Raw genomic sequence first — 26,059 nt, 5'->3', positions numbered from 1 at the left:
CATTTCTTCAATTTTGTGTTCTTAGCTCTCTTTCAAGTGTTTAATTTTGGCTAAAATCTCTTTTCTGTCTTGTACAATAATAAGCATTCTGTTAGTAATGCACAAACAATTAGACATAAATAATTCTCCCAATAAGCAGAAATCTAATCAAGTCACTTCAATACAATATGGCAAATACTGACAAAAAGTCCCACAAGCAAACAGATAAAAATGCCTAAAGAAATTGAATGGAAGGGCTATATATATGAAAATCAGGTAATAAACCATAGATAGAATCTAAACATGATTTATGAAAATGATATCACTGAAGGGAGAGGGGATGTCCTGAAGCTATGAATAGACTTAGGAAAGGAAATTCTATTGTTTTTCACAGGGACTCAAGTTTCTATGCTTCCCATGTGCTTTAATTATTTTCCCATCCAATAAATTATTTGCAAATTATTCACTCTATTCCAATTAACTGCATCTCCCAAATATCAGTATAAACTAACTAATGCTAGTGTCAGTCGAAATTGGTCTTAAAGACTTGAGACTTGAATTTTAAAGTAAAACAATTTATGCTTAGCAATACAGTTTTTTATTGCTGAGGTATTTTCTATAAACTTTTCTAATAAAATCAGATTAATCTGGTCAACGCTGGATGGCTCTGAGGGTAGATATTAAAGCAACATTTTTTAAATGCACCATCAAGTGTTTACTCATTCAGTGTGATCTTATTCCCTATAAGACTAGCCCTATTACATGAATTTCAGTGGCTTGTGACTGGTGTTGCAAGTCTGGTCGCCTTTCTCAATTCTGAGGGCATAACTGCAATCAGGATGCTCACTGTGCTTAACATTTTGGTTTAGGATGCAGTTTAGCAGAAACCGTAGCAGAGACAACATTTTTTCAATTAACTGTGATGCAAATTTTTGTCCTCTAGTCAACTGTACAGTGAGTGTAAAGGGATTCTAAACAGCTAACTCAAATATATATGTCTACAGTGTAGGCTCTGCATTAGTCCTGTTAGATTTTCATCCAGCTTTTGATAATTTTGGCATCAAAGATGTGGTCAGTAATTTGTGGCACTTCATTTTCTGGCTACCAAGAAAAACTGTTTGACCTTTAACAATTCTCAAAGACAAGGCCATGGAGGAACTTACCCTGTCATATCTTCAGTTGAGACTAATGAATGATTTCTGAGGGAACCAAGAAACACTTTGGCCTATTTCTTAAAACCAGTATGGATATAACCAATATTATGTCTGAAAAATAGCTAGAGACTTTGCCTGTTGTGGGATGTATCAATGCACGCTCTCTCTGTAGGAACACACGACAACCGTGATCCAGCAGAACTCCAAGTCACACCTTGAACTTTGATCATTCAATAGGTTTAGTAAAATGCTTACACTTTCAGGATCAAGTCTGATGCAAAGCTCTGATGTGAATGGGAGAAGTTAAACTGATTTTGAAGCGTTATGACTGTGCTTTAAGCATAAGCAGCACTGGTATTATGTGTATTGAATAATCTGACTTGTTCTTCTCCAAGTACTTGGGACTGATACTTAGACTGTAGCTTATTAAAAGAAAACTGTCCCTGCTGACAGCTGCTGGGATAAACAGCAGAGGGAAGATGTATTTTGTGAAAGACAGGTCCATCATAAATCATTCCTTCTGGCCATCTACTAGGTCTCTATGCAACTAGTGAAAAATGTACATTTAATTAAGCTTTGAAACTGGGACCTCAAATCACGTAACGAATGGAATGTATCTGTTCAGTAAATCTGTAGATTAGCTATTCAGTTTTTGAATATTTGATTTATTTTGTTTTTATTGCAAAGTGCAGGGGCTCAGGTTCGAGCTATTAGTTAGAAATAGGTCAGTGCATGAAGACATAAATGAGAAAAATGGGTGATTAACCTCAGACAGTTATAAGTTAAGGTGGGAAAACTGGGTTTGTGTACTCCATTAATAATACCACTTGGTGTTAACTGTGATGTTAGTTTTATACTAAGCCACTTGTCACTTCATTAAGGCTGCAGTACAAATCTAGCTATGGTTTTCCATAGCCTGACAGCAGTGTGGCAATTAAAACATCCTTGTGGTGCAAAAGGCCTGTATTCACTTTTTTGCTATAGAGTTCATATTGGCAAGAAATTGTTGAAAAAAGAGCAGGAGGGTGGGCGGGTAGCAAGTGAGACTGAGGGCACAAAGGAAAGAAACCTTTCAGAGAATTTGCAAGGAGTGAGAAAATATATTCAAATATATTCAAGGTAGCAGTGGCTAAATGGCTACAGCCCAGATGACAGGACTGCAAGTGGTTCCCTTGGAAACATCCTTCTATTCAGAGAAGTAGAAGAGTGTAACTGGCTTTTAGGTCATGCAGACCATCTTTCCACTAATGAAAAAAAATAGCTGAAAAACATGAAATAATCAACATCATCTACAAATATAAAAAAGACCTAAAAATCCCACTTTAAATCCCAAAGTCTTGCATCCTAGGATGCAGGTTTATTCTTCCCCCTCTACTTGGTGGTGTGTCACATAAAATTAGAACATAAAGGCTGCTTTGAGTTAGGGCCTCTTATCTCTCATTTGGATATGTGGGGGTTCAGATTAACGCAGACTGAGAAGCTCTCTCTGTTCCTCTGACCTGTGTACCAAACATGTTCTTTTTCTAGCTACCAGCTACATAGTTTAAGTAGTCATAATAGAGAAATCTAAAATATATCTCAGATGACATGCTTCTGAATTTGGCCCTGTGTATAAAAAAAAAAAAAAAAAAGGGGTTATAACCCTTTCTAGAGAAATTACAAGCTGAGAAAGCAGAAAAATCCTTGCATCAGCTGGTGCAAGGTATGCTTTGAGCGATATTTCAGCTTTCTCTTCAGGACTCTATAAATGCACCTCAGTTTTGAAGGACATGTTCCTCACTGAACAGGATTTTTATTGAAAAGTAATTCTATTCCGTCCAAAATTTTTAATAATCAGAAGTTTTTCATAAATAAGATATACTATTTTTTTGTGACTAGTCACTGTTATTAATTTAGTTTTATTGTTTCTGAAATAAAACTAAACTGATTTATAACCACTGAAAAAACTGCAGAAAAAGAAATTTTCTGGCTTATAGATCATATAAGATCTATCCTCTGAGTCCAGCAGAGGGGAGAAAAAAAATAATATCCTGGAAGCATAGGATAAGTTTTTCTAGATGGGATGGGGTACCTGAGGAACAGGCTAAATTAGTCATTATAGAATTCTTTGTGGATGCATCTGGGCAGCTGCTGCAGCTACCTGAATTAGGTCAGGCACCTTCCACATTGCTGCTAGCTGAAATCTTACACCTGTAGTGTCATTGTGTTTTTTCATTTTGAGTATTTATGCCTCACTGTAGCTATGTAGACCAGAGGAGGATTGTTTTCTATTATGTGACTTTGTTGAATCTACACAGCACTTATTTATACCTGTCTTCTGAATAATTTTTCTCATCTTTGAATTATCATCAAATCAGACCTAATTTCTGCTACCTTCATGGTATGTATTCATAAACAGGTGGCTCACTGAGGACACAAAACACCTGTGCTTCCTTCAGAGTGCTATGGCTTTGATTTTTTTCTTGCCTGAGTACACTGACTTGAGTGATTATTTATCTTAGCTCAGCAAAGCTCTCTCGATACAAAATACGTCCAGAGCACAATGTAAAGCAGAAGGGAAAATTTCAATTATAGCATCTCTTTCACCAGTTTCTTCCAACCATCATGGCACTATGTTTTAGATCTGGAATTTTTTTCAAGAGCAGTGAATGGTGTATGGGTGACAAAATATAACACCAATAAAATCAGTGATAGAATTGCCATTGTCTTCCATGAAGGCTGAATTTTCTCTATTTTGTGGATATTTATGCAGGCAAATAATATGGTGGATACAAGGTACTTTCTACACTTCAGGAAAAAGTAATCGTTTCATTCATGTTTCCAAAATGTCAAGACAATAAAGAAGCAGCTCAGAAATGATGAATAAATATATATCTGGAAGAGAATAAATATATACCTGGAAGAGAAGATGGTCACCTATGGCTGTCCCAGGGCTGGGTGGAGAGCTGAAGCAGGTAGGATTAATGCTGATCTCCCTCTTGCCATAGTCCTATGTGTATGGTGTCCACAATGACTTCAGACTTCCTGGCCCATCTTCTCTGTAGCTATTTATTCCCAGACTTCATCTTAGTTTGAAGTCTGCTCAGCTTCTTTAATGCAACTGTTTGTGACACCACTTTGTAGACTGAATAAATGATCTGATCTAAGATTGTCTTTTGAAGGACAGAGTACAGGACGGGAGGGAAGAAAAGTCACCAAGGAGAGGAATACTTAAATGTAGCACTCCTGTACAACGGAATTGCATCCTGACACAAAGGCAGCATTCTGTAAATATATGACAAGTTAAAAAAAGGAGAATCACTGGCTACTGAAGTTGCAGGATTGCACAGCTGAATAATGCTCATGGTCTAGAAAGGGCCTTCCAGTACTGGCAACGAGAAAGGTCAAATGTGGTGCCATTTAAGGTTAAGATGGCTTCACAGTGAAAAAGAGAATATTTTAATACTGCACCAGTAAAAAGAGAACAGATTTTCTTTTCTCAGACTGTGGCTTACTATAAGCATTTGTAGATTCTTGCTGGGTGAAATCTTAAATTCCATCTAAATGAAACATTCATCTACTTGACAGTTTGTGGTGAATAGCAGCTTCTGTTTTCTGTCAGTATGAATTATGTATGTTTGGAAAAAACTTCCAAATTTCAATTAGTGAATCTTAATTTTCTTTCTTAGACCAGATGGACTTTGTTAACAAAAGGATTGTATCTATATCTAATGGAACCGCAAATTGTTTTAATCAATTTCAATTGAGATAAATATTTGAAGCATTAAACCTGTCTCCACTACTTTTTTTAACAAAGTCAATTCTGGATATCAACAGCACACTGCTCAGTTTATTACTTTTTTATCCAATTAGAAAGCAGAATCCCCATGCACTAATTGGCAAGTACATAAAAGAATCTACATGTTGCTTAAGCAGCAGAGGCAAGGAAGTTTAATTAAGTTGTAACAGGTGTGGAGCAGTTTGCTAACAACTGGCTACGTGAGAAAGGGCACAGCACCGAGGAACTGCTGACAACGGCGACGTGATGGGAGAATACCGAAAAGTATCAAAGAAGAACAAAGAACAGAAGCAGGACTATGTAGAAGGCCTTGCAGAAATCATAAAGGGAGAGATTGGTATTTAACCTTAGCAACCAATGTATCTAACCTTAGCAACCTATAAGGAGCTTGCTTTTTGCAATATGTATGAACTAATTATTGTGGATATAAAAGAAGTGTGAGTACTAATAAAGTTGAGCCTTTGTGCATTAAATGATGGCTGGGCTCCCACTGCGTTCTTTCAACAAATGGTGACCCCGACGTGATCCGTGCCAAAGGACGTAAAGGACGTATAGGGCACCACGAAGGATAAAGACCAGAGAAGGTTGTTCAGGTCCTTAAGCAGCGAGGACGGCGAAAGGCGACTGAAATAAGAGAAAAGGCCCGCGCCCTGGGTGTCATAAGAGGTGAACCCTGCTGATACGTGCTGCCGAGACCTGGAAAGGCTGCAACGGAAAAATTCAGGTATGGACAGGCAAGCAGCATATGATTTATTTGCATCCTGGCTGACACAACGCCGGGTTGAGGGAATAGATGTAAAAAAGGATCTTCAGGGGCTTTTAGCTTATGGGGTAGAGCAAGGTTGTTTTATTAATCCACATACAGTTCATGAGTTATCGGAATGGCGAAAATTTGGAGATAAATTATGGGAATTAACATTGAATGATGATAAGACAGCAAAAAAGTTGGGAAAGTTATGGAGGATGGTTCATAATGAATTGCTCAGATATCAGGCGGAAAAAAGAGCTGCACAGAGCGCAATTGCGGCAAAAGAGAAAAACACCAGATATGGGGAGGAGGAAACTAGGTGGCCATTACCGCCTACGTTTCGTGAGCTTGTTTTACCACCTTTACGTTCCGAAGAGACGGGACAGGAAAGCTCAGAACGAGTTCTCCCTACCGCTCCCCCCGCCTCTGCCCTGAGTAGCCCTGATGCGTCCAGCCACACTGTGACGCCGGAAGGCGAGAATTCTACTCCTGGCTCAGAAGATGGGCTGGGGATGGAGATCGCTAAAGAAAGGTGTCGGGCTTGGAATGCATTGGCACGAGAGGGGTTAGAAAAAGGGGATGAGGAGATGACTCAGATGGCGACAGCAATGGCTTTTCCAGTTCAGTTTCAGCCAAACCCTGCTGGTGGACTAAATGCTACTGTTACGGCATTAGATTGGAAGCTTTTGTCACAATTGCGCTCTACAGTGAGTTCTTATGGTGTTACTGGTGAACCGACTCGTCAAATGTTAGATTATCTCTGGAGCACTCAACTTCTTTTGCCTGCAGATTGTCGGGGTATAGCAAAGTTAATTTTCTCTCCTAGTCAGTGGTTGTTGTTTAATGCGCATTGGCAAGCGAGAGTGTTAGAATCGATAGCGGTACAGCGGCAAGCAGGAGATCCATTACAAGGGATTACAATGGATGAATTAATGGGGTTAGGACCTTATGCTAGAGTAGAAGCTCAAGCATTGCTTGGTCCGGATAAAGTGAGAGAGGCAATGAGGTTAGTGAGAGAAGCCATAGAGCAAGTGAAAGAGCCAGGCGGAGTTCCAATGTATATGGGAATTAAGCAAGGGAGAGAAGAAACTTTGGGCAGTTTTGTAGATAAGTTGGTAAATGCAATTGAAAGAGCAAGAGTACCTCTCTACATGCAGGGTGCTCTCTTAAAACAATGTATTTCACAAAATGGCAATCCTGCTACAAAGAGTTTATTGAATACATTAAGGGCACATTGGACTGTAGAGGAGGCACTTGAAAAGGCGTCATCAATACCCACTGGACCTCAGGCTTTTCTTGTAGAGGCAATAAAGAAACTAGGGGAAGGAATGAAAGAACAGGCTCAGGCTACTCAAAGTCAGGTTATGGCAGCCCTTGCGCCTCTCCAGACTTCAGCAGCAACAGCAGTTAAAGTGCAGACACCTCAAAAGGGGCAGCTGCGGTGTTACCGATGCGGAGCTCCAGGGCATGTACGAAAGAGTTGTACAGCCAGAAATGTATGGTGTCAAACTTGCCGATCCAACTCCCATAATGAGGGGGCTTGCCGCAGACGGTCGGGAAACTCCACACGGAGCGCGTTCGCCGGCCGCCGCGCAACGACGAAAATTGCAGCCGCAGCGCAGTCCTTCAACCCGCCACCCGGGGAAGTCTCGGGTTGGACCTGGCAGCAGCAGTAGATGTTACCCTGTTAACAAATAATCCTCAAACAATATCTACGAATGTACGAGGACCTATCATTATTAATGGGAGAGCCATGGGAGCTTTATTATTAGGAAGATCATCGGCATCGCAATGTGGACTATTTGTTTTACCGGGAGTTATTGATGCAGATTATGAAGGTGAAATCTATATTATGGCATATACACTGAATCCACCAGTAAAGATTGCACAGGGACAACGGATTGCACAGCTGGTACCTCTGCCACAAGTGACTCAAACAATACGACCAGTGACTGAAAAGAGTCGCGGAAACAAAGGCTTCGGATCTACAGGAAGCCTGACCCTGCTAACACTGAATCTGAGTACGAGACCCAGGAAGACTGTTCACCTGTCATTTCAAGGTAACGCAATAACTGTGGAAGGGTTGTTAGACACAGGCGCAGATTCCAGCATACTGTCGCCTTCTTCTTGGCCACAAGGCTGGCCGTTACAAGAGCATACTACTACCATTACTGGCGTGGGTGGTTTAACTTTAGCTAATCGAACGCCGCCCCTACAATTAACAATTGAAGGACAAACAGTCACAGCGGTGCTTGCTGTAGTGCAATTACCTCCAGGGGTAAACTGTTTAATTGGAAGAGATGTGTTAGCACAAATGGGAATAGTTTTGACAAACGATCACCATTTATTCTAATGGCCATTGCTTGGACTTTCCCGATCCCTATAACTTGGACATCTGACGATCCAATATGGGTAAAGCAGTGGCCACTAAAAAGGGAAAGTCTTGAGCAAGCACACTTGCTAGTACAAGAACAATATCAGCAAGGACATTTAAGATTATCTACTAGTCCTTGGAATACTCCGATATTTGTCATAAAAAAGAAATCAGGCAAATATCGACTTTTGCATGACCTTAGGGAAGTAAACAAACAAATGGAACCAATGGGGGCTTTACAACCAGGTATGCCGAATCCAGCTATGTTACCTTATGAATGGCCTATTTTGATTGTGGACTTAAAAGATTGTTTCTTTACGATTCCGCTTCATGAAAAGGACATGCGCCGATTTGCTTTCACTTTACCAACAATAAATAGAGAAGGGCCAGATCAACGGTTTGAATGGACAGTTTTACCACAAGGAATGAGAAATAGTCCAACTTTATGTCAGATTTTTGTAGATGCAGCCTTACAGCCATTACGTCAAAAATGGACTAATGTTATAATTTATCACTATATGGATGATATATTATTTGCACAGAAAGAACCTTTTACAGAAACACAGATAAAAGAAATTGTAAACACCCTTGCAAAGCAAAGATTGGTAATTGCACCAGAAAAGATACAAAAAACAGCTCCATGGAAGTATTTGGGATTGTCTTTAATGAAACAAATAGTAACACCACAAAAATTGACAATTAATCCTGAAATTTCAACACTGCACGATGCTCAGAAGCTATTAGGAGATTTACAATGGCTAAAACCTATAGTGGGCATCCCAAACGAACTTTTACAGCAATTACGACCACTGTTAAAAGGAAATGACCCTGCACAGGTGGTGTCTTTATCAGCAGACCAGAAGCGAGTGCTACAACAGATTATGGATCGTATTACTTCTGGACAAGTGCGTCGGAGAGACGCTGAGCTCCCCCTGGACATACTTGTGTGGATGGGTTCACAGCATTTGCTCGGAGCTATTACGCAGTCTAAAAAGAAAACGGGGGAGACATGGGTGCTAGAATGGATCACGCCAGCATTACAACAATCAAAATCTTTACTTCAAAAAATTGAGGCACTAGCAAATTTAGTAAAGAAAGGTCGTGTGCGAGTTATTCAAATAAGTGGAAGAGAACCTCAATTCATATACTGTCCAATGCAGAAGGAAACCATGCAGTGGTACCTGGCAAATAGCACAGCATTGCAGGAAGCCATGTTAAATGGGCTAATGATGTTGTCAACTGATCAATTATCTATGGAACCTTTGAGATGGTTAGGACAATTACATTGGATTGAACAGCCAAAAAGACAACAGGCGCCGATTCCGAATGCCATCACAGTTTATACAGATGCAGGAAAGAAATCTCGGACAGCAGCTATAACGTGGCAAGAAGATAATACATGGAAACACGAGATATTAAAAGCCACAGCACAAGACACACTACAAACTTTGGAACTGTTGGCAGTAGTTTGGGCGATGGTTAAGTTTAATGAACCATTGAATATTGTAACTGATTCTATGTATGTAGCAGGAATAGTAGCAAGGATAGAAGATGCAGAAGTCAGGGAAGTACAAAATAAGCGTCTCTATGAGTTGTTCTTACAATTACAGAGGGCCATAAAAATAAGGGAACAACCGTATGCTGTAATCCATGTTAGGAGTCATAAATGGGATATAGGACTTGGGGAAGGTAATGCTCGAGCGGACAAGTTGGTATCCACTGTTGTACATGTTCCCATGCCGAAAGACAAATTGGCAAAAGAAGCACATGACATATTCCATCAGAATGCAAAAGGGCTAAAAACACAATTTGGCATCACGATGGCGGAGGCCACGGCCATAGTAAAAACATGCCCTGTTTGTAGTTTTCACAATAAAGGGGTTGGTATTGGAATAGGAGTTAATCCTAGAGGGACGAAATCTAATGAAGTATGGCAAATGGATGTGACTCACATACAAAGTTTTGGTAGACTTAAATATGTACATGTTACTATAGATACTTATAGCAAATATATATGGGCCTCTGCACAGAGTGGGGAAAAGGCCATACAGGTAATCAGACACTTAACATGTTGTTTTGCAATAATGGGAGTTCCGAATACTATAAAGACAGACAATGGACCAGCATATGTCGGAAGTCGAATGCAAAGATTTTTAAACAAGTGGGGAGTGAAGCATGTAACAGGGATACCGCATTCTCCCACAGGACAGGCCATAGTTGAGAGAGCAAATGGTACCTTGAAACGTTATGTAGCAAAATATCAGGAAATACAGGATGTACAAGAAAGATTAGCAAAAACATTATTTGTAATGAATCACTTGTGTATATTTGGAGACGCAGAACAACCACCAGCTATGTTACATTATGAAAAGGCAAAAGTAAATGAGGGAAGGAAAGAGATATGGGTAAATTATAAGGATCCAAAAGATGGATTGTGGAAAGGACCAGCTAAAGTAGTAATATGGGGAAGGGGATATCTTTGTGTTTCTACACCAACAGGCACCGTATGGGTTCCAGCGAGATGGGCGAAACCTGCCGCACCTCCCAATGACGCCGAAGGAGAGACAAGCTCATCGACAGCGGCTGAAGATCCAGCCTGTTTTGACCCAACTTGAGGGTCTACTCGGACATTCACTTTACTGGGCAACATTGTCAGATATATGGAGAATTATAGAGGGGTTAAATGGGAATGTAATAAGAAGTGGGCAAAATTGTTTAAACTGCAACAATCCAGATCATCAAGCGTGGGTAAAGGTGTTTTGTGGAGGATGTGAAAAAAGATATTGGATACACCAATCACAGCTATATTTTGGGTTAAGATGTATTAACTGTCGTAACACATGGATTAATGACAACCCACAGAGGGCATTAGCAAGGTTTGCAGGGCAGCCAATTCAAGAGTGTTTCGGTTTGTGGGAAAATCGAGAGTCGTTATCCCTGGCAGCGGCTGTTTGGTGGCTGCAGCATCATAAGCAACGGTTAGAGCAGGAATCAAAATCTGCATGTTTACAGACTGAGTGTTTCATACATAGTGCTATTCCTACGTGGATACAGATTGCTCCTCGTAGGTGGGGACAGATGAAAAGGCGTTACGTAGCAATACAAGATAGAAGTACAAATAACAATTGATTAATCAGGATTAGGAATTTACTTGTGTCTCCACAGATGGCAACCTTCATTAAGATCCTACCCAGCGTGATTGGCCTGTTTTGGACAATATATCAAGCTGAAGGCTGGATGGTTTCACAACCTAAACAAAATGTCTGGGTAACTTTGGCAAATATGACACATCAAGAAACCTTGTGCCTTTCTACTGCAAATCCGGAAAATCCATTCTCCACCTGTTTGGTGGGAGTGCCAGTAGACACATGGCCAATCCCACAAACCCTTCAGATTTTCTCTCTTTGCAACTCTCCAAAAAATTGTACAGATAATTGGGATGGTGTATACAGTCACCTTCCACAGGTTACGCAAGAACCCCAAGAGCTAGAGTTGCTAGGCTCTGTTATAATGGATGCTTGTGTGTTTTTTAATTACTCCTATAACACCACACGGAGAGGGCAAAATGTGAATGCAACTAATGCTGCTTATCATAATTCAACTGCTTGGTGCAATTATACTTCGACTAACATCTCACGATCTTTTGCTGTTCCTCTTGCATTACCTCCTGGTGTGTTTCTAATCTGTGGAGATCGTGCCTGGGGAGGCGTCCCATCTAAACTGAATGGAGGCCCGTGTAGCCTCGGACGTCTCACGTTATTAACACCAAATGTGTCAATGATTCTGAATATGACTCGAAAACATAAGCGAGTCCCAAGGACCGTTCATCGGTTTGAAAGTTCTTGTCGAGATAACGTTGAATTCTGGAATCCAGGCCAAATCATAACGGCCTCCATATTGGCACCAGGAGTTGGTGTTGCAAATGCCTTAACTACTTTGAATAAGTTGGGATGTTGGCTTAGCAAACAGACTAACGCTACTTCTTTAGCTTTAAGTGGTCTTTTAACTGATGTTGATAGTGTTAGACATGCTACTTTACAGAACAGGGCTGCAATTGATTTTTTGCTTTTAGCGCAAGGACATGGATGTGAGGAATTTGAAGGAATGTGTTGCATGAATTTGTCTGACCACTCAGAATCTATTTTTAAAAGCATACAGCAGCTAAAGGATGGTGTCAAACATTTAACAGAAGAAGATGGATTAGATTGGTTAACAAGGATGTTTAAAGGATGGGGACTTTCAGGATGGTTAATATCTCTGATCAAGTCTGTGGGGGTCATGATCTTGGTAATTGTGACTGTGCTTTTGATGTTGCCATGTATTGTCAATCTTCTGCAAAGGGCCCTGCAGAAGACTGCCTCTGCAATATTTTTAGCACAAGTGCAAAAAGAAAACGGGGGAGATGTGGAGCAGTTTGCTAACAACTGGCTACGTGAGAAAGGGCACAGCACCGAGGAACTGCTGACAACGGCGACGTGATGGGAGAATACCGAAAAGTATCAAAGAAGAACAAAGAACAGAAGCAGGACTATGTAGAAGGCCTTGCAGAAATCATAAAGGGAGAGATTGGTATTTAACCTTAGCAACCAATGTATCTAACCTTAGCAACCTATAAGGAGCTTGCTTTTTGCAATATGTATGAACTAATTATTGTGGATATAAAAGAAGTGTGAGTACTAATAAAGTTGAGCCTTTGTGCATTAAATGATGGCTGGGCTCCCACTGCGTTCTTTCAACAAACAGGCAATTTGTAACTAATTATATTTGGTGTTAGATGGTGCTGGTTTACTGGCATAGAGGGGGGAAAATTCTTGTAGAGCTTATTGCAAGTCCCAAAATAGATAAAACATTTTTCTTATAGTAATGCCATAAGTTTTAGTACTGAATATTTTACAGCCTTTTTGAACTGGTTAACGTCTTCAAAACACTACAGTACTGTACTTATTGGGGAATCTAGGTTTGCACCAAGTCCCATGGTATTCAACAGGAGTCTCATATTTTTTCTCAGACTAAACATTTTTAATTACACAGTTCAGTTACTTCAGCTTGTTCAATAACTTTAGTATGTTCATTTATCTCAATACCTTCAGCAGTTCTCTCTCTTGCTTGTGAAATACCATTTAGCAAATATATATGAAGTTGTGAGTAATTTAACATACATACCTAATTTCTTGAAATTTTGTTAAATCATAGAATTTTAATTTATTTTCAGAATTCATCTAGCAGATACTTGGGAAGTTTTTGCAGGTACTTCAATACCCAGAAATGAGAAGCATTCATTTTGATTGGATATATGCTTTTGACCTATAGCTTGAATAGATTTACACAGACTGACTCTTAAAATGACATTTTAGTGTGAATTTTTAAATTTAGACATTAAAATTCTTCATTCAGTTGCTGTCCAGAAATATATTTTTTTGTTATGAACATATATGAAAATTAATATTTTCATGATGACATGTGTATTAAGTATATATAAATGAACAGATAAACATTTACTGCATTCTTTTGGTAAGACTGCACAAACAGAGTTTTAGCATTGGCTCAAAGAGGTGCACTAATTCTCATTTTCATTAGTGGCCTAAGCAAAATGAGTTTGTAAATTCAATACAGCTCCATGAGTTTCCATTACATAGATAGGTATATGAAGGACATGAATGTCAAATCAGAGAAATTAAACCTTGAAAAATAATGATTACAGACATATCTTCTAAAAGTAGGCACTCAGGAAAAGCTTTCAGACTTATCTACAGTTGCTTAAACAGTAACTGTGTGATCTAGTGTCTATAAACTGCATGCATGAGATTAAAAAGATTCATTCACAGCTAGTTCCCTTCAGTCCCACTGAAAGAGTATGCAGCAGCAGAAGAGGGATGTTTGCATTGCCAAGCCTGAGGACTTTTAGGCTCCCTATACAGTTAACAGAGAAGGTTACATTTAGAGGCGATTCAAAGAATTGAAGTGGGAATCCTAATTGCTGCCTAATACAGGTATTCTGAATAGCCTCTTGAAAATATCCACCTTTCTTCACTGAGTATGGGGAGCCTAATCACTGAGGTCAGGCTCCTAAAGCTAAGGGGTGTGATTTCTTCCACCTATTCCTAATAACTACACACTGTGGCAAGTACTATAGTGAACAGGTGACAGACAGAAAGCTTTCTCTGACTGCACAGCAGATGTTAGGTCATTATTTCTCATCAGGAGAATGGTAAAATCAGAACAAAATACTTTTCTGCAAAATTTGTAGGTCATCTTTACAGTATATATCATATATATGCATACATAATATATAACACTACACACAAGCATCAATAACTGCATTTTCCCTCTCAGTTTGTCATGGCTGTATGGATCATTTTGTCTTCTTAATGGGTTTGTTGTCCAGGCTAGTATACTTTTTTGTCTATGTTGAAAGAAAATTCCCTAATCCTTTTTGAAGACTAATAACATCTGTTATGGTTTTGAATTATATGGAAAGACATTAATAGATGCCCAGCACGAGTTCCAGTTAAGTATCAGTTTGTGTAAACAGAAAAATAAAAGTAAAACAACAGCAGCAATGCATCTGTTTAAAGAGCTAATGCAAACTACAAGTACTTTAGGACAGTAATGTAGGTTATTTTTCAACATTTCCTGTTTGACACATAACCATATAAGATATGTCAGAAGCTTGATTCAGCTGAGGTGATGTATACCAGCCCTTTCTTTAGGGAGAACAAAGCCATGAGGCACAATCTTTCAAGGTCTGGGGGGGGGGAGGCAATGAAAGGCTTGGTGTGGGCTGTTAATTGTGATACATTGCTTCTGTCCTCTGGAAACATGTTCTGAATGTCTTACACTATTAATCATTCTTTTATTTGCTCAGCATACATCACCTCAGAAATAAAAAGTGATCCAAAGTCACAGATGAAGAATACTTCTCATACTGAAGTGGAATATCAATAGGTAAGCCACTCCTGAGTCTGCTGTTGTAACAGGAACAATTACAAGTTCCACAGCCATAATAGCTACAACCTAGTCAGAAATAAGTGTAGTCATGTGAGTAGCCAGGCACTCATTTAGTAGTTAGGTTTGCTGGCTTAGGCATAACTTCGTGAAAATATGGGTCTACTGATTCTACACTCCTCAAAGTTACGTGCGGGAATATGGAGACTTGTGGAAATCAGGTTCTACTTTGCTGATTTACACCTTGCTGCAAGGTCTGTGCATCAGAACTTAGGTGTCCTAAGAAAAAGTTGTTTAAAATATTAAGTACAAAATGTTAAAAATATTCTAGGAGAAAATGATTCGTGCAGAAATGCTTCTAATCCTATTTTTTCCCCTCTGTAAATTATAACTTTTTTTGTATCCAGTTCTCTTCAAATGAAAATCTAAGGGATTTATGATTTGGTCTCCAAGCCTAAGTGTGTACAGTAATTCTAGGTTTATAAGCATGGTCTACCTTTGGCTTTTCTTTTTTTTTTTTTCTTCCCCCCATCTGTTATTATTACTATTAATTATTGTTATTAAATTGTTTATTCATTTATTTAACAAGTGCTGGGCTCGTGCTTGTGCAGGACATTAGTAAGCAGAAGGTACATCAAACTGAACAATCATCTACTGAGAAAGTACTGTAGGTTAAAGTCGTGATATTAAGACACTTTCTATTTCTACCCAGCATGAAGTCAGGCCACTTCTATGAACCTACTTATTAACACTACTTCTATGTATATGTAAACATCTAATGTAACAAAAGAATCCCAATTCTTAGCCACTGAAATTCACGATTATCTGTAACAGTGGTTCCAAGCTTTCTAGATCAGCAGCTCACCTGTGATTGAAAACTATTTACCACAACATTTCTCCTGCTGTTTACGGGAAGGATAGAGGTAAGACCTCCTGTGTGTGTGTACTGTGTAGATCATTTGTGCAAGTGCAGTAGGTGTCTGGACTCTCTGTGCAAAACAAACGTACTGTACATACCCAGCAAAATTTCTCCATCCTGGGAGTGCCTTATAAGATATGAAAGGCATGATGCACCTGAACTGCAGCTTGCTCTTAAAGGACCTCTGGGAATTAAGATGATCAGGCAACTGTAATCAGGCCATCAGCTGCAGTATAAGTGCAACAACAAAGAGCTGGTCAAGAAGAATAATGGCAATGGAAGTTGTGGAATTTACAGCCTTCATAAAATCTGTACACTACATAGCCAGGGAACAAAAAATGTATCATCAATTTGTTTGTAACTGAAGCACAAATCTCTCCTTAGCTGCTTGTTTTGCTGTTGTGTACTCATCACTGCAGCAGTATTTTCACTGCAACAACACATTCTCCCATGCTCCTGCATGATGCACTGTGTATGTAAAATTATGTATGCTACATGTTTCATAAAATTTGGGTGAAGTCTTGACGAAAAATACATAGTTCTTCTTGGGACAGCTAATGAAACTTCATCTCACCAGTTCCTAGCCACATGGGACTGATCTGCTCCTTACTGAAAGTCATTAACAGAGTTCCATGGTGATGAAATTAAGGCATGTGGTTTTGACTGCCAGTTTGCACATAAAAATAACTGATATCTTATTGATTTAAGAACATAGCCCTGTTGATAAAACATTACATTGTAATTTCAGACTGAGATCTTTCTTTTCTTGGCCATGGGCATTCTGTGTCAGGAGCCAGTGACTTCACTTCCCAAAGATTGTCTTCCTTCTCTCCTTTCCTTCCTGCATTTGACTGTTGACTCAGGACACGGACTCTTTTAGTTGAAATATTTCATATACATCTCTCTTTTAATACATGTCTGGTCTTGATTAGAGTTTCTAGATACTAACATACTGTAAATAAATAATACAAGGAAAAGTTAGGATTGAATTGATTACAGTTTATAAAACCATTTTTGTGAATAAATGTTGCCAGCATCAACAAGAGGTAGCAGTGCCAAATCCATCAAAGTACTGACATTAATTAGAAGCAGATATTTTTCTTAATTTCTTGAAAGAGAGAACCATGGCTTATTACATATTTTGTATCAAATGTACAGCATATCTGTTTTCTTTATGAAATCATCAGATAAGCACAAGATGTGAGCAACGTTGAAAAAATACATTGAATGTATTTAAATTAACTATTATTGAATAAAATAACAAGATCAGAGATGGAATGGCTGATCAAGTTCTGGCCCCTTGGAAATATAAAAATCAGTTTAGTACAGAATTTAAGATTAGCCAGTAGCTTGGGGTATTGGTAATGTTAACTGCTATGAATCCTGTTAAATGTTGGCAGTCATCTGAATTTTTTCACAGGCTAAACGGTAAAGAGCATTATGCATTTATTTTATCCAAGCTTGAGCTAAACAGAAATTCTTATTTAGTGAAGTTCAACTCCTTGTAGGACAATGGGAGATGACAGTGGGAAAAAATGGTGGGCTGGAGTTTTGTGTGTTTCTGTGCCCTTCTGTGAGACTGTTTATCTGTTCATATTGGCTCCTTGGGAAGGAAATAACTGTCAAAGGACAAGCAGGGTTTATCATCAAGAATAAAAATAGTTATTTAAAAATATCAAAGAACTCTTTTTTAAATTAAAAATCATTTAAACATGCTCACATTGACACAGAACATGCTTATGCTTTCCTTAAAACCGGGGACAACTTTTCAGCATCTGTCTGTGTGAATCTCACACAGCAGAAAGGAGAGACAAGATCACACTTTCATCCAGCCAAGAGCAGATCTTAATTTTTTAGGTAACAGCTGGCTCATCTGGCACATGGGATCAGAGCAAGACCTCCATTTTGTTCAAAAGAGGGAGGTAAAGTGTGAGGATAGAGAAAATACCTCTTTGTGGGTTTCGTGTGCTCACAGGAGCCTTCCCAAGGTATAAACCTTCAATACCTCACCTTCCTCCACTTCCCTAACCAGACATGGAATGAGGTAACTTGAAAGGTTTATCCCGTCTGAGTAGATTCTTGTGTTGCAACATCTGAGATCTGAACAGAGCTCCAAAATGTTGTTTTGACAAAAGTCTTTTAAAGTAAGCCACTTTCTCACAAATACTGTTACAAATTAGAGAAAACTCGATTCACAAGACCTTTGAGAAAAACAGGACACTGAGAAGCTCTTCTGACAGCAAGAGTGAGCTTTGTGTATTTTGTTAACCTTTCAACATATTGGTTACAAGATTCGCTGTAGCCACTCTGACCAATTACAAAACAAAACAGTACCACAGTAAAACTGTCTGCCAAGTGTTGTGAAATATAGAAATGGAAGAGCCAAACCCACAAAGATCCCTTAGGTAATACAACCTCCAGGACAGACAGGTACGCAGACATCTGGAAATTTGAGGAAACACACCTTTAAATTTAATGAGTTTATGACCTGATTTTTTTAAAAAATGCAGAATAGTGGAATATTTTCAGAGTAATCAGTCTTCATGACATAAAGGGATTATAAATACAAATCAAAAGAAATCAAAATATAGTTGGAATGAATTAAAATATTTTTCAGTTCAACCTGAAAATTTGCTCAGTAGCTTCACCCTTAAAATGAATGAATGATAATTAATTCTATTTAGATGTATTGGAAGTTTGGATTCATAAATAGTAATAATCATTATATTGCCATACATTGAATATATTTCTCTTCGATTTGAGTGAATTGTCCAGTTGTTAGTCTGAAAAAAACAAATCAATCCAGAAGTCTTTTTAGCCCTAATCTGTAGAAAGTTTTATCTCTTCTTCACTGAACCATAATCACTGAAGAACTGTCCGCACTTGTGAATACAAGTGGACAAAATACTATAATCCTTTTTTCCATACAAACATGTTCTCCCTGTAGAGAAACTCAGTTCAAACTCACCATTAGATTGAATCCATTGGATTAGACACTTTAAAATGGGCCAAATTACTTACCATAGGGAAAACCTGAAATGTTAGTCATTGCAGTAACGGAAACACTAAACTAAACTAAATACTTCTACTGTGTTGGGCAATGAGGAATTTTTAAAAAGTCTCAGTGTTTACTCAGAGCTGTTGAATGTTAGCATAAACAAACAAACAAACCAAAAGCAATTGTGTTTCAAGTTAGTGTATTTTTGACAACAATGATTTTAAGTAGGACTTTGTACAGATAAATAAATATGGGTGGTGTTTCAGTGACCTCCCTGTGGTCAGTCCTAAAGTGGACAGGTTTCATATCCTCTGGGGAAGTAATCAAGAATTAGTCAGCATAAACAAATTTACATCAGAGAAGCTAGTTCAATATACTATAATAAATGTAATTTTTCTTAGATCTTAAAATTTTTTAAGACTGTAAATAAAAACCCCGTGAAATGAATCAAAAAATGTTTTAAGTAAGGCTGTGACCCAACATTCACTGAGAACTACTCAACTTTTTCTGTTTGTGTGCATACAAAACTGTAAAACAATCAATTATCTTATTCTCAGAAAAATGTAACATATGAAAGATAATTAAATTTCTTCCTCTTATAATTAAATTTATCAATCTAAAATATCCACTCCTGACTTGTTGCTAAAATAGAGTCTATGAAAGAAGTTGCTCACTTCAGTTGCATGGTCTTTTTCTAAATGCAGATAATCATATTCAGCTAGGCTAAATGGAAACACAACAATTCTTGATCTTTCTATGAAGGAGTTACCTGGAATAATTTGTTTTTTGTATCTTACTTGTCAATTGTCAACAAAGACAGTGATAGCATTAATTGCCTTATCATGCTTGCTTACTCCTGCTGGAAGATTTTACATTCCATTAGAGTCCACAAGCCTTGGCACAGATTTCTGGGGTTTTTTATATGAGATTATGAATACTGGTAAACTGCTTGTCAGGAAAAGTATAATGTTACCATATTTCATCCTGTTTAACAGGCTTGTTGTTGCTTTAGATTCACTGTGGGTTACGTTAAAGATGATAAAAGAAGCATTTCAATTACTGCTTGAACTCAAGCCACTTCTTCCTTGAGGTACACTGCAAAACATTCACAGCTTAAATGTAAATGTAAAATTTGTGAATTACCTTAAAAGATCTTCTCTCTAAGCATAAAATACAACACACATTATTTACTCTGTAAGTCCATCAGGTTGGGTATTGAAACAGCACTCTGGTGATTCAACTGATGCGACAGGAAATATTTTTCCTGTACTGTTCTTTGGCATAATAGAAGTACTATTTGGGGTTGTTTGGTTTTAATTTACTCTGTTATTTGGACCTGTTACCGGTCTCATTGAATTCTCTGCTAATTTCACAGTGATTTCAATCATACGACATTGGGTCCTCATATAAGAATACCATTATGTAACGGTATAGTGATGCACACTTCCATTGTAAATAATAATATGGGGGAAGAGAGGACTTCTATTTTCTGAAATTTTAGATAGATCAAAAATATTAAAGCTTGAAAGCAAACATGTATTGTTTTAATCAAACAGTCTACAGAAATATAATGAAAAAATTTTAGAATGTGCATTGACAACCTTCTCATTTCATTTTATTTCTGAGGGTTTTCTGAAGAGTCACAAGGTAAGCAAGGACTGAAATTTGAATGGGCAGTAATCCATGAAATAAAGTTACTGTCTTTTCTTCTGTCCTCCATGAGGAGTGGTGCATTCATAAAATGCAGCCAAAGCATTCTGCTTTGGTTAAGTGATAATATATGGAAAGCGACTGTTCAAATATGAGGTAGACCCTGCAAGAAGCTTGTTGATAAAGTACACCTCAACCAGACTTACTTTCAGTGTCTCTTTTCAGTATTTCAGTACACCACAAGGTAGTGGCTCCTCAGCAGGAAGCTGGGAATGAAGAGACCATAACTGGATGGCTTCACTACCACTAGCAATGGCACATCTCTTCTGCTCCGAACTGAAAAGCAACCATTCTATTGCACTGAGAGTTTATGGGTTTGAAGATGTCTGTTACACTTCAGGTGGAATCAATATTTGCCTATATCTGTGAAAAGGAACTTGGGTATACAATTTAAGGAGATGTTCACTCAGTTGTTATCAGGATATCGCTGGCAGTTGAACTCATGTTCTCTCACTAGTTGCATGCAGATAATTGCAAAGAAGATGAGGAATGACCAGCAGCCTTTGGTGGGATTCATTAAAGATTGGACATCAGGACAACTGCAGTGAAGTCAGGAAGCCCAGTATAATAAGAAGAGATTAATATTTAATCTAACATATTCACTTGGCCAAGTGAGGTAAGCAGATGTTTTTTTTCTTAATTGATGCATTTCATACAAATTCCATGGAAAGCTTCTAGTTTATACAGTAGGAAAGCTTGCAGAAAAACCACACTAATAAGAACTTCTTGATATCTCTTGTAAATAGCAAAGCAAGAAATGAAGAATCCCCAAACCTGCTTCCTTTTACTTTTGAAGTCTAATGGATGATTTACTTTTGAAGAAAACTAAACAACATTTTGCAACCAAATCTTTTGGCATAAGAAAGATTTTACATCCCCTCATATACATTAAAAATCAGAAATTTGTGAATGATGATTACTTTCCTTGTTTGCAGTATTTATAATCTTGTAAAATTTTGAATATCTCTTGGAATTAGCAGTAAAGGAAAGAATTTCAGTAATTACAAATAAATATAAATTTTAAAAACTGAAACCCCCCAAACCTCAATGAATTTTCAGAAACATTTTGAAAGTGAATTTGAAAGTGAACAAATAATATAGGTCGAATTGTAAAGACTTGAAAGAATGAATCAAAAAAATCTTAAGCATTTGCTCTGACTCTACTATTCATGACAAGCATCCTAGAATTAACATAAGATCTTCAGGATGGAGCAAAGTAACAGCTGGAAAAATCTTGGAACACTGAAATAGTTCTTTCTCATTGCTTAAGGATTTTAATTTATTTGCCATTGATGTCTGGAACTGTACAACTAACCTTCTTAGCTGATGTACAGATATTCTATAATGTAATAGATCATTTCTTATATTAGTATGACTACAACGACTTGAATTATAGATGAATATCCAACCAACATCTGGTCTAAGTGATACATAGAACTGTATTTTATAACCCACACAGTACTTTCTGCTGCTAATACCTATTAAGTTACATTTTCTGGCAGGCAGATTATATTTAGTTTTAGATTACTTCATAACCTTAATATGTGTTCTCAGTTTTCTTCACTATCGACACTGGGAAAAAAATGCTTATATTCTAAGTCTCATTTTCATCACCTAACACTTCCTTTAAGTTTCATTGTGTATTTAATCTTATAGGGCATATGGCTTAGTTACAAAAAAAATAACATTGTTACCTTTTCTTGATGATCTTGCCAACACTGATTATTCAAAATTCAGATTTTTTTACCCTAAGTAACATTATGTGTTCCTGCATATACATATAGTGAAAAGCATAAGTAGTTCCTTCAGTACTAAAAGACATATCAGCAGGTTCAGGATAATGAGGCTGATTCAGTAAGACTAGACCTTCAAGCTACATTTTCCATTCAATGAATACACATTCTCCTTAAAACTACAATGACACATGCATGAATGAACAGCAATGAGGTGGTTAATTCGCTAGGAAAAGAAAGAACAGCTGTGGGCAGCTTATGAAAAACTATGTTTGACCTGTCCATCATGAAGACATTTGTTCTTTAGTGCTGCAGGTGGCAGAGTTACTAAGAAAATCAACTTAATTCAACACAATCTTTGGAGTGACTTGTTTTCTTGATAGTTTTCTGAACAGTGTACCTCTATGTCAAGTCATGATGGTTGCTGCAATACTTAAAGATCCTGACTGGGAACCAAAAGTTCATTGCAAAGAAGAGCATTGTGAAGGAGACATTATGCTCAGCATCTTTTAGCATATGCAAATACGAACTAGAATGTAAGATTAGGACACAATTGAAAGAAGCATTTCACCATTATAGAAAATAGTACCAATAAACACACTGTTGTTACTAGTTCTAAACCATTATCCTTACTTTCTAATAGCTAAATCTACCAAAAGGCTTTTGCTGATACACACTTTCTGTAAGTTTAAAAATTACTTACAGATTTAATTTTCTTTATCTTGTATTTCACTGAAATTTTGGTCATGCTTACTATATTTAAACAGTTAGTCTTCAGGTCCTCAAGCCGAATTCCTATGAAAATCAGTGGTATTATAGCAGAAAATAACATGGTCAGTTAAACACTGTGGGAACATCTTCCAGTTATTCATAGCTGCTGAAAATGTATGCTTGAGGAGCTCACATATTTCAGACAAGCAAAAAGCAAAATATAATTTTAATTGACCATGAGACAGGAAGAAGTAATATGTTCCCTTAACTCCTTTCTTAGAAGTGGCCTCAAGAGGCAGCAGAGACACCTGACAGATCTTTTATGTTCTACCTGCTGCTGACTATTAGACTCCTTTCTCAATCTGCACACCTATAAAGACCCACTCACACCAGTAGCAGGGAGAGACAGAATATACAATGCAGGCATTGGAATATGAAGCCAGGACATAAGTTGTGTAGGCTGCTGAATCTCTATTCTTTTAGATCAATGACTATTACCTTTCAGATGTCTTCAGGGACTCCCAACAGGGGTCCATGCACCTCTCTGTGAGTTGTCAGTGTAGTGTGGCCTTAATGTATCTGGCCACAAACAGAGGAAGATATTGGGTTAGCTGAGAATGATGGCAAAACTGTGAAATTTCGTATAGTAACTATACTTGCTTGCCTCTCAAACATGAGAATTATGTGAGTTATAATTTGGTTGAAAACATTAAACAGAGAAAAAAATTTGTTTGAAGGTTTTTTTTCTTGACCAGTTTTGGATACAACACACAAAAAAATCTATTTTAAGTGAAATTTAATTTAAGGAAATTAATTTAGTGCTCTTTTTCTCCATGAAGCAACCATGCCAAGAGAAATATTCTTAGTGGTCCAGGGCTAGACAATTGGTAGACTTAACCTGAAATACATATAGAGACATAAAAAGTCTGGTTTCAGCCAGATGAGCACAGTTCAGTTTATTGTTGTGTTTACTATTTTAACACCCAAGGGAAAATACAGAAGATAGTCTGTATCTGCACATTATTCCAATGTGCAAGATGCCTGCCCTAAAGAATTTATCATATAAGTAGACCTGACAGAAATAGCCATTAAATATATGTCATAAAGTAACTTTAAGAGGTCTACTTTTTCCTAGGTATAACACACTTGATAATGTGTCTGTCCTCTAAAAATGAAGTTTTACATTTTGTTTAGAGAAATGACTTTGCACATTTTATCTCTTTCCAATAAAATATTTTTGTTTTGCTGCTACTTCCAGGGTTTTGCTCTAGGTATTGAATTATGTTTGTTGTTTTTTTTGAGCTGTAACTCTGAAAGGAAAATACATCAAAAATCAGCATAAAGGGGAACTGATTGAGTGCTATAGTTGCTGGCATACATTCAAATATGAAATGTGCTTAAAGCTTGAAAATTATTGCAATTTCATTTTAGTGATATGCACAGAACTGGTAATGATGGGGTTAAAATAGAAAAAAACCCATAAATGTAGGTAATAGAAACGTGCTGTTTTCACACAGGTGATAATGAAAATTCTTTAGACCTCCACAGGTGTAATTTAGTCAATTAGAGCACAAATTGAACAATTTCCTTATTGTTAAAGCAAATAACTAATATTATGTCTGTCCCATCAGTTGAAGAAAGAAACATATAATTATCAGCTCATCAACCTATGGGCAATTTACCAAGCCTAAAATAAACAGGTTGTAATTCTCTGTATTCTAATAGTGACCAAGTTATAAATAACTTCTTTTGTATGAGTAATGGGCAGTCATTTGTAAATGACAGTCTGGACAACTCTAGGATTACCCTTCCTTATTCAAATGTAGACACAAACAAATTGCTTAGAATCTAAGTAAATGCAAAGATTAAAATAGTGTGAGAAGCTTTTCTTTTCAACTACAGATGTTAATCACAGGTAAACAAAGATCTTATGAAAACTGATCTGCTATGTATCAGGTTTAAAGAGACGAAAAAGAGCATTACCAGATATCTTTTTGTTTTCTCAAGATACCTGTTTAATCTTTTTTACTTTATTTATTGTTTTCTTCAGATGGGGGAAGAGAAGAGGCTTTATCTCATATACATGGATTTATTTGGTCTCTGGGACCACTGGTATAACCACATATCCATTATGTCTGTTGGTTATGTTTCATGGAGTTCACATGTCTGTGGCCAAATAATGTATCCCTTTCCTGCATATGCCTGTTCTATATTGGTTATAATTGAGTGTTGAAATTTTCTTGTCATGTTGCTGTTTATAAAACAGTCCCATAAATATCACAGAGTATATCGTATGATCTGTCGTACCATATAAAAAGTAGGTTTCTTCTCACCTTACGTTAAAAATCTATGGTACAGAGTCCTTTGCCATCCAATCATCTTTCATTTCCGGGGGAAGAAATAAGCCTCTGTGAGCTGCAATGATCAGAGAATTCAAGATGCAATGAAGGAACATATAGAATCTATTAGAAGCTGATAAAGCTGTCTGTTCAACTGTTATACAGGCCTGTTAAAAGCTAGAACACACATAGCTCCAACATTTTATAAGATGCAAGCATCATGGTACAACATTCAGTTGTGCATAGAAATCTGGGCTCCACACTACCAAGGTCATGAAGTTACATTGAAGAACCCCAGTTTCTTCACTCCCTGTGCCAGTGCCGTTTCCCTTTGCTGGATAACGCAGAGAAGCGTGTTTGCACAGTAGTGCAAAAAACCTACCATGAGTGGAGAATCCAGGTTAGAAGTTCATGCTCTTTTATTGATTTGGTATGCTATTTTAAGAAGCTAATAATGGGTATGTTTTCAAAGCTGCTAGGCACTTTGTTTGCCACACTAGTACTATTAGGAGGTAGTGGATGCTCTTTAAAAATCAGGGACTTGGACCCGAATCCTTTCTCAGTTATTTTGGTCATAACCAAACAGAGAATTACTAAAAGAAAAGAAAGAAGAGAGGCTAAATGGGTGAAAGGTCTCTACTTTTCATCAATTCTAGTGAAAATGGCGCATG

The 26,059-nt window shown here is 37.6% G+C and overlaps 1 long non-coding RNA gene across 1 annotated transcript in view; it reads right to left on the bottom strand.

Annotated features, from left to right (window-relative positions):
- LOC141926448 (uncharacterized) overlaps window positions 1-25,452 on the bottom strand; it is an 84,392-nt gene extending 58,940 nt beyond the window's left edge. Inside the window, exons 1-2 of the long non-coding RNA XR_012624124.1 lie at window positions 25,383-25,452; window positions 23,548-23,628 (exon numbers count right to left, since the gene is read on the bottom strand). This is a non-coding gene — a long non-coding RNA (uncharacterized LOC141926448). The remainder of the gene's footprint in view (window positions 1-23,547; window positions 23,629-25,382) is intronic.
- Window positions 25,453-26,059: the final 607 nt, after the last annotated feature.

The sequence above is a fragment of the Strix aluco genome, chromosome 1 (assembly GCF_031877795.1).
Source record: "Strix aluco isolate bStrAlu1 chromosome 1, bStrAlu1.hap1, whole genome shotgun sequence".
Classification (NCBI taxonomy): Eukaryota; Metazoa; Chordata; class Aves; order Strigiformes; family Strigidae; genus Strix; species Strix aluco.
Note: the sequence above shows the minus strand (reverse complement) of the source record. Positions and strands in the feature narration are given on the sequence as shown.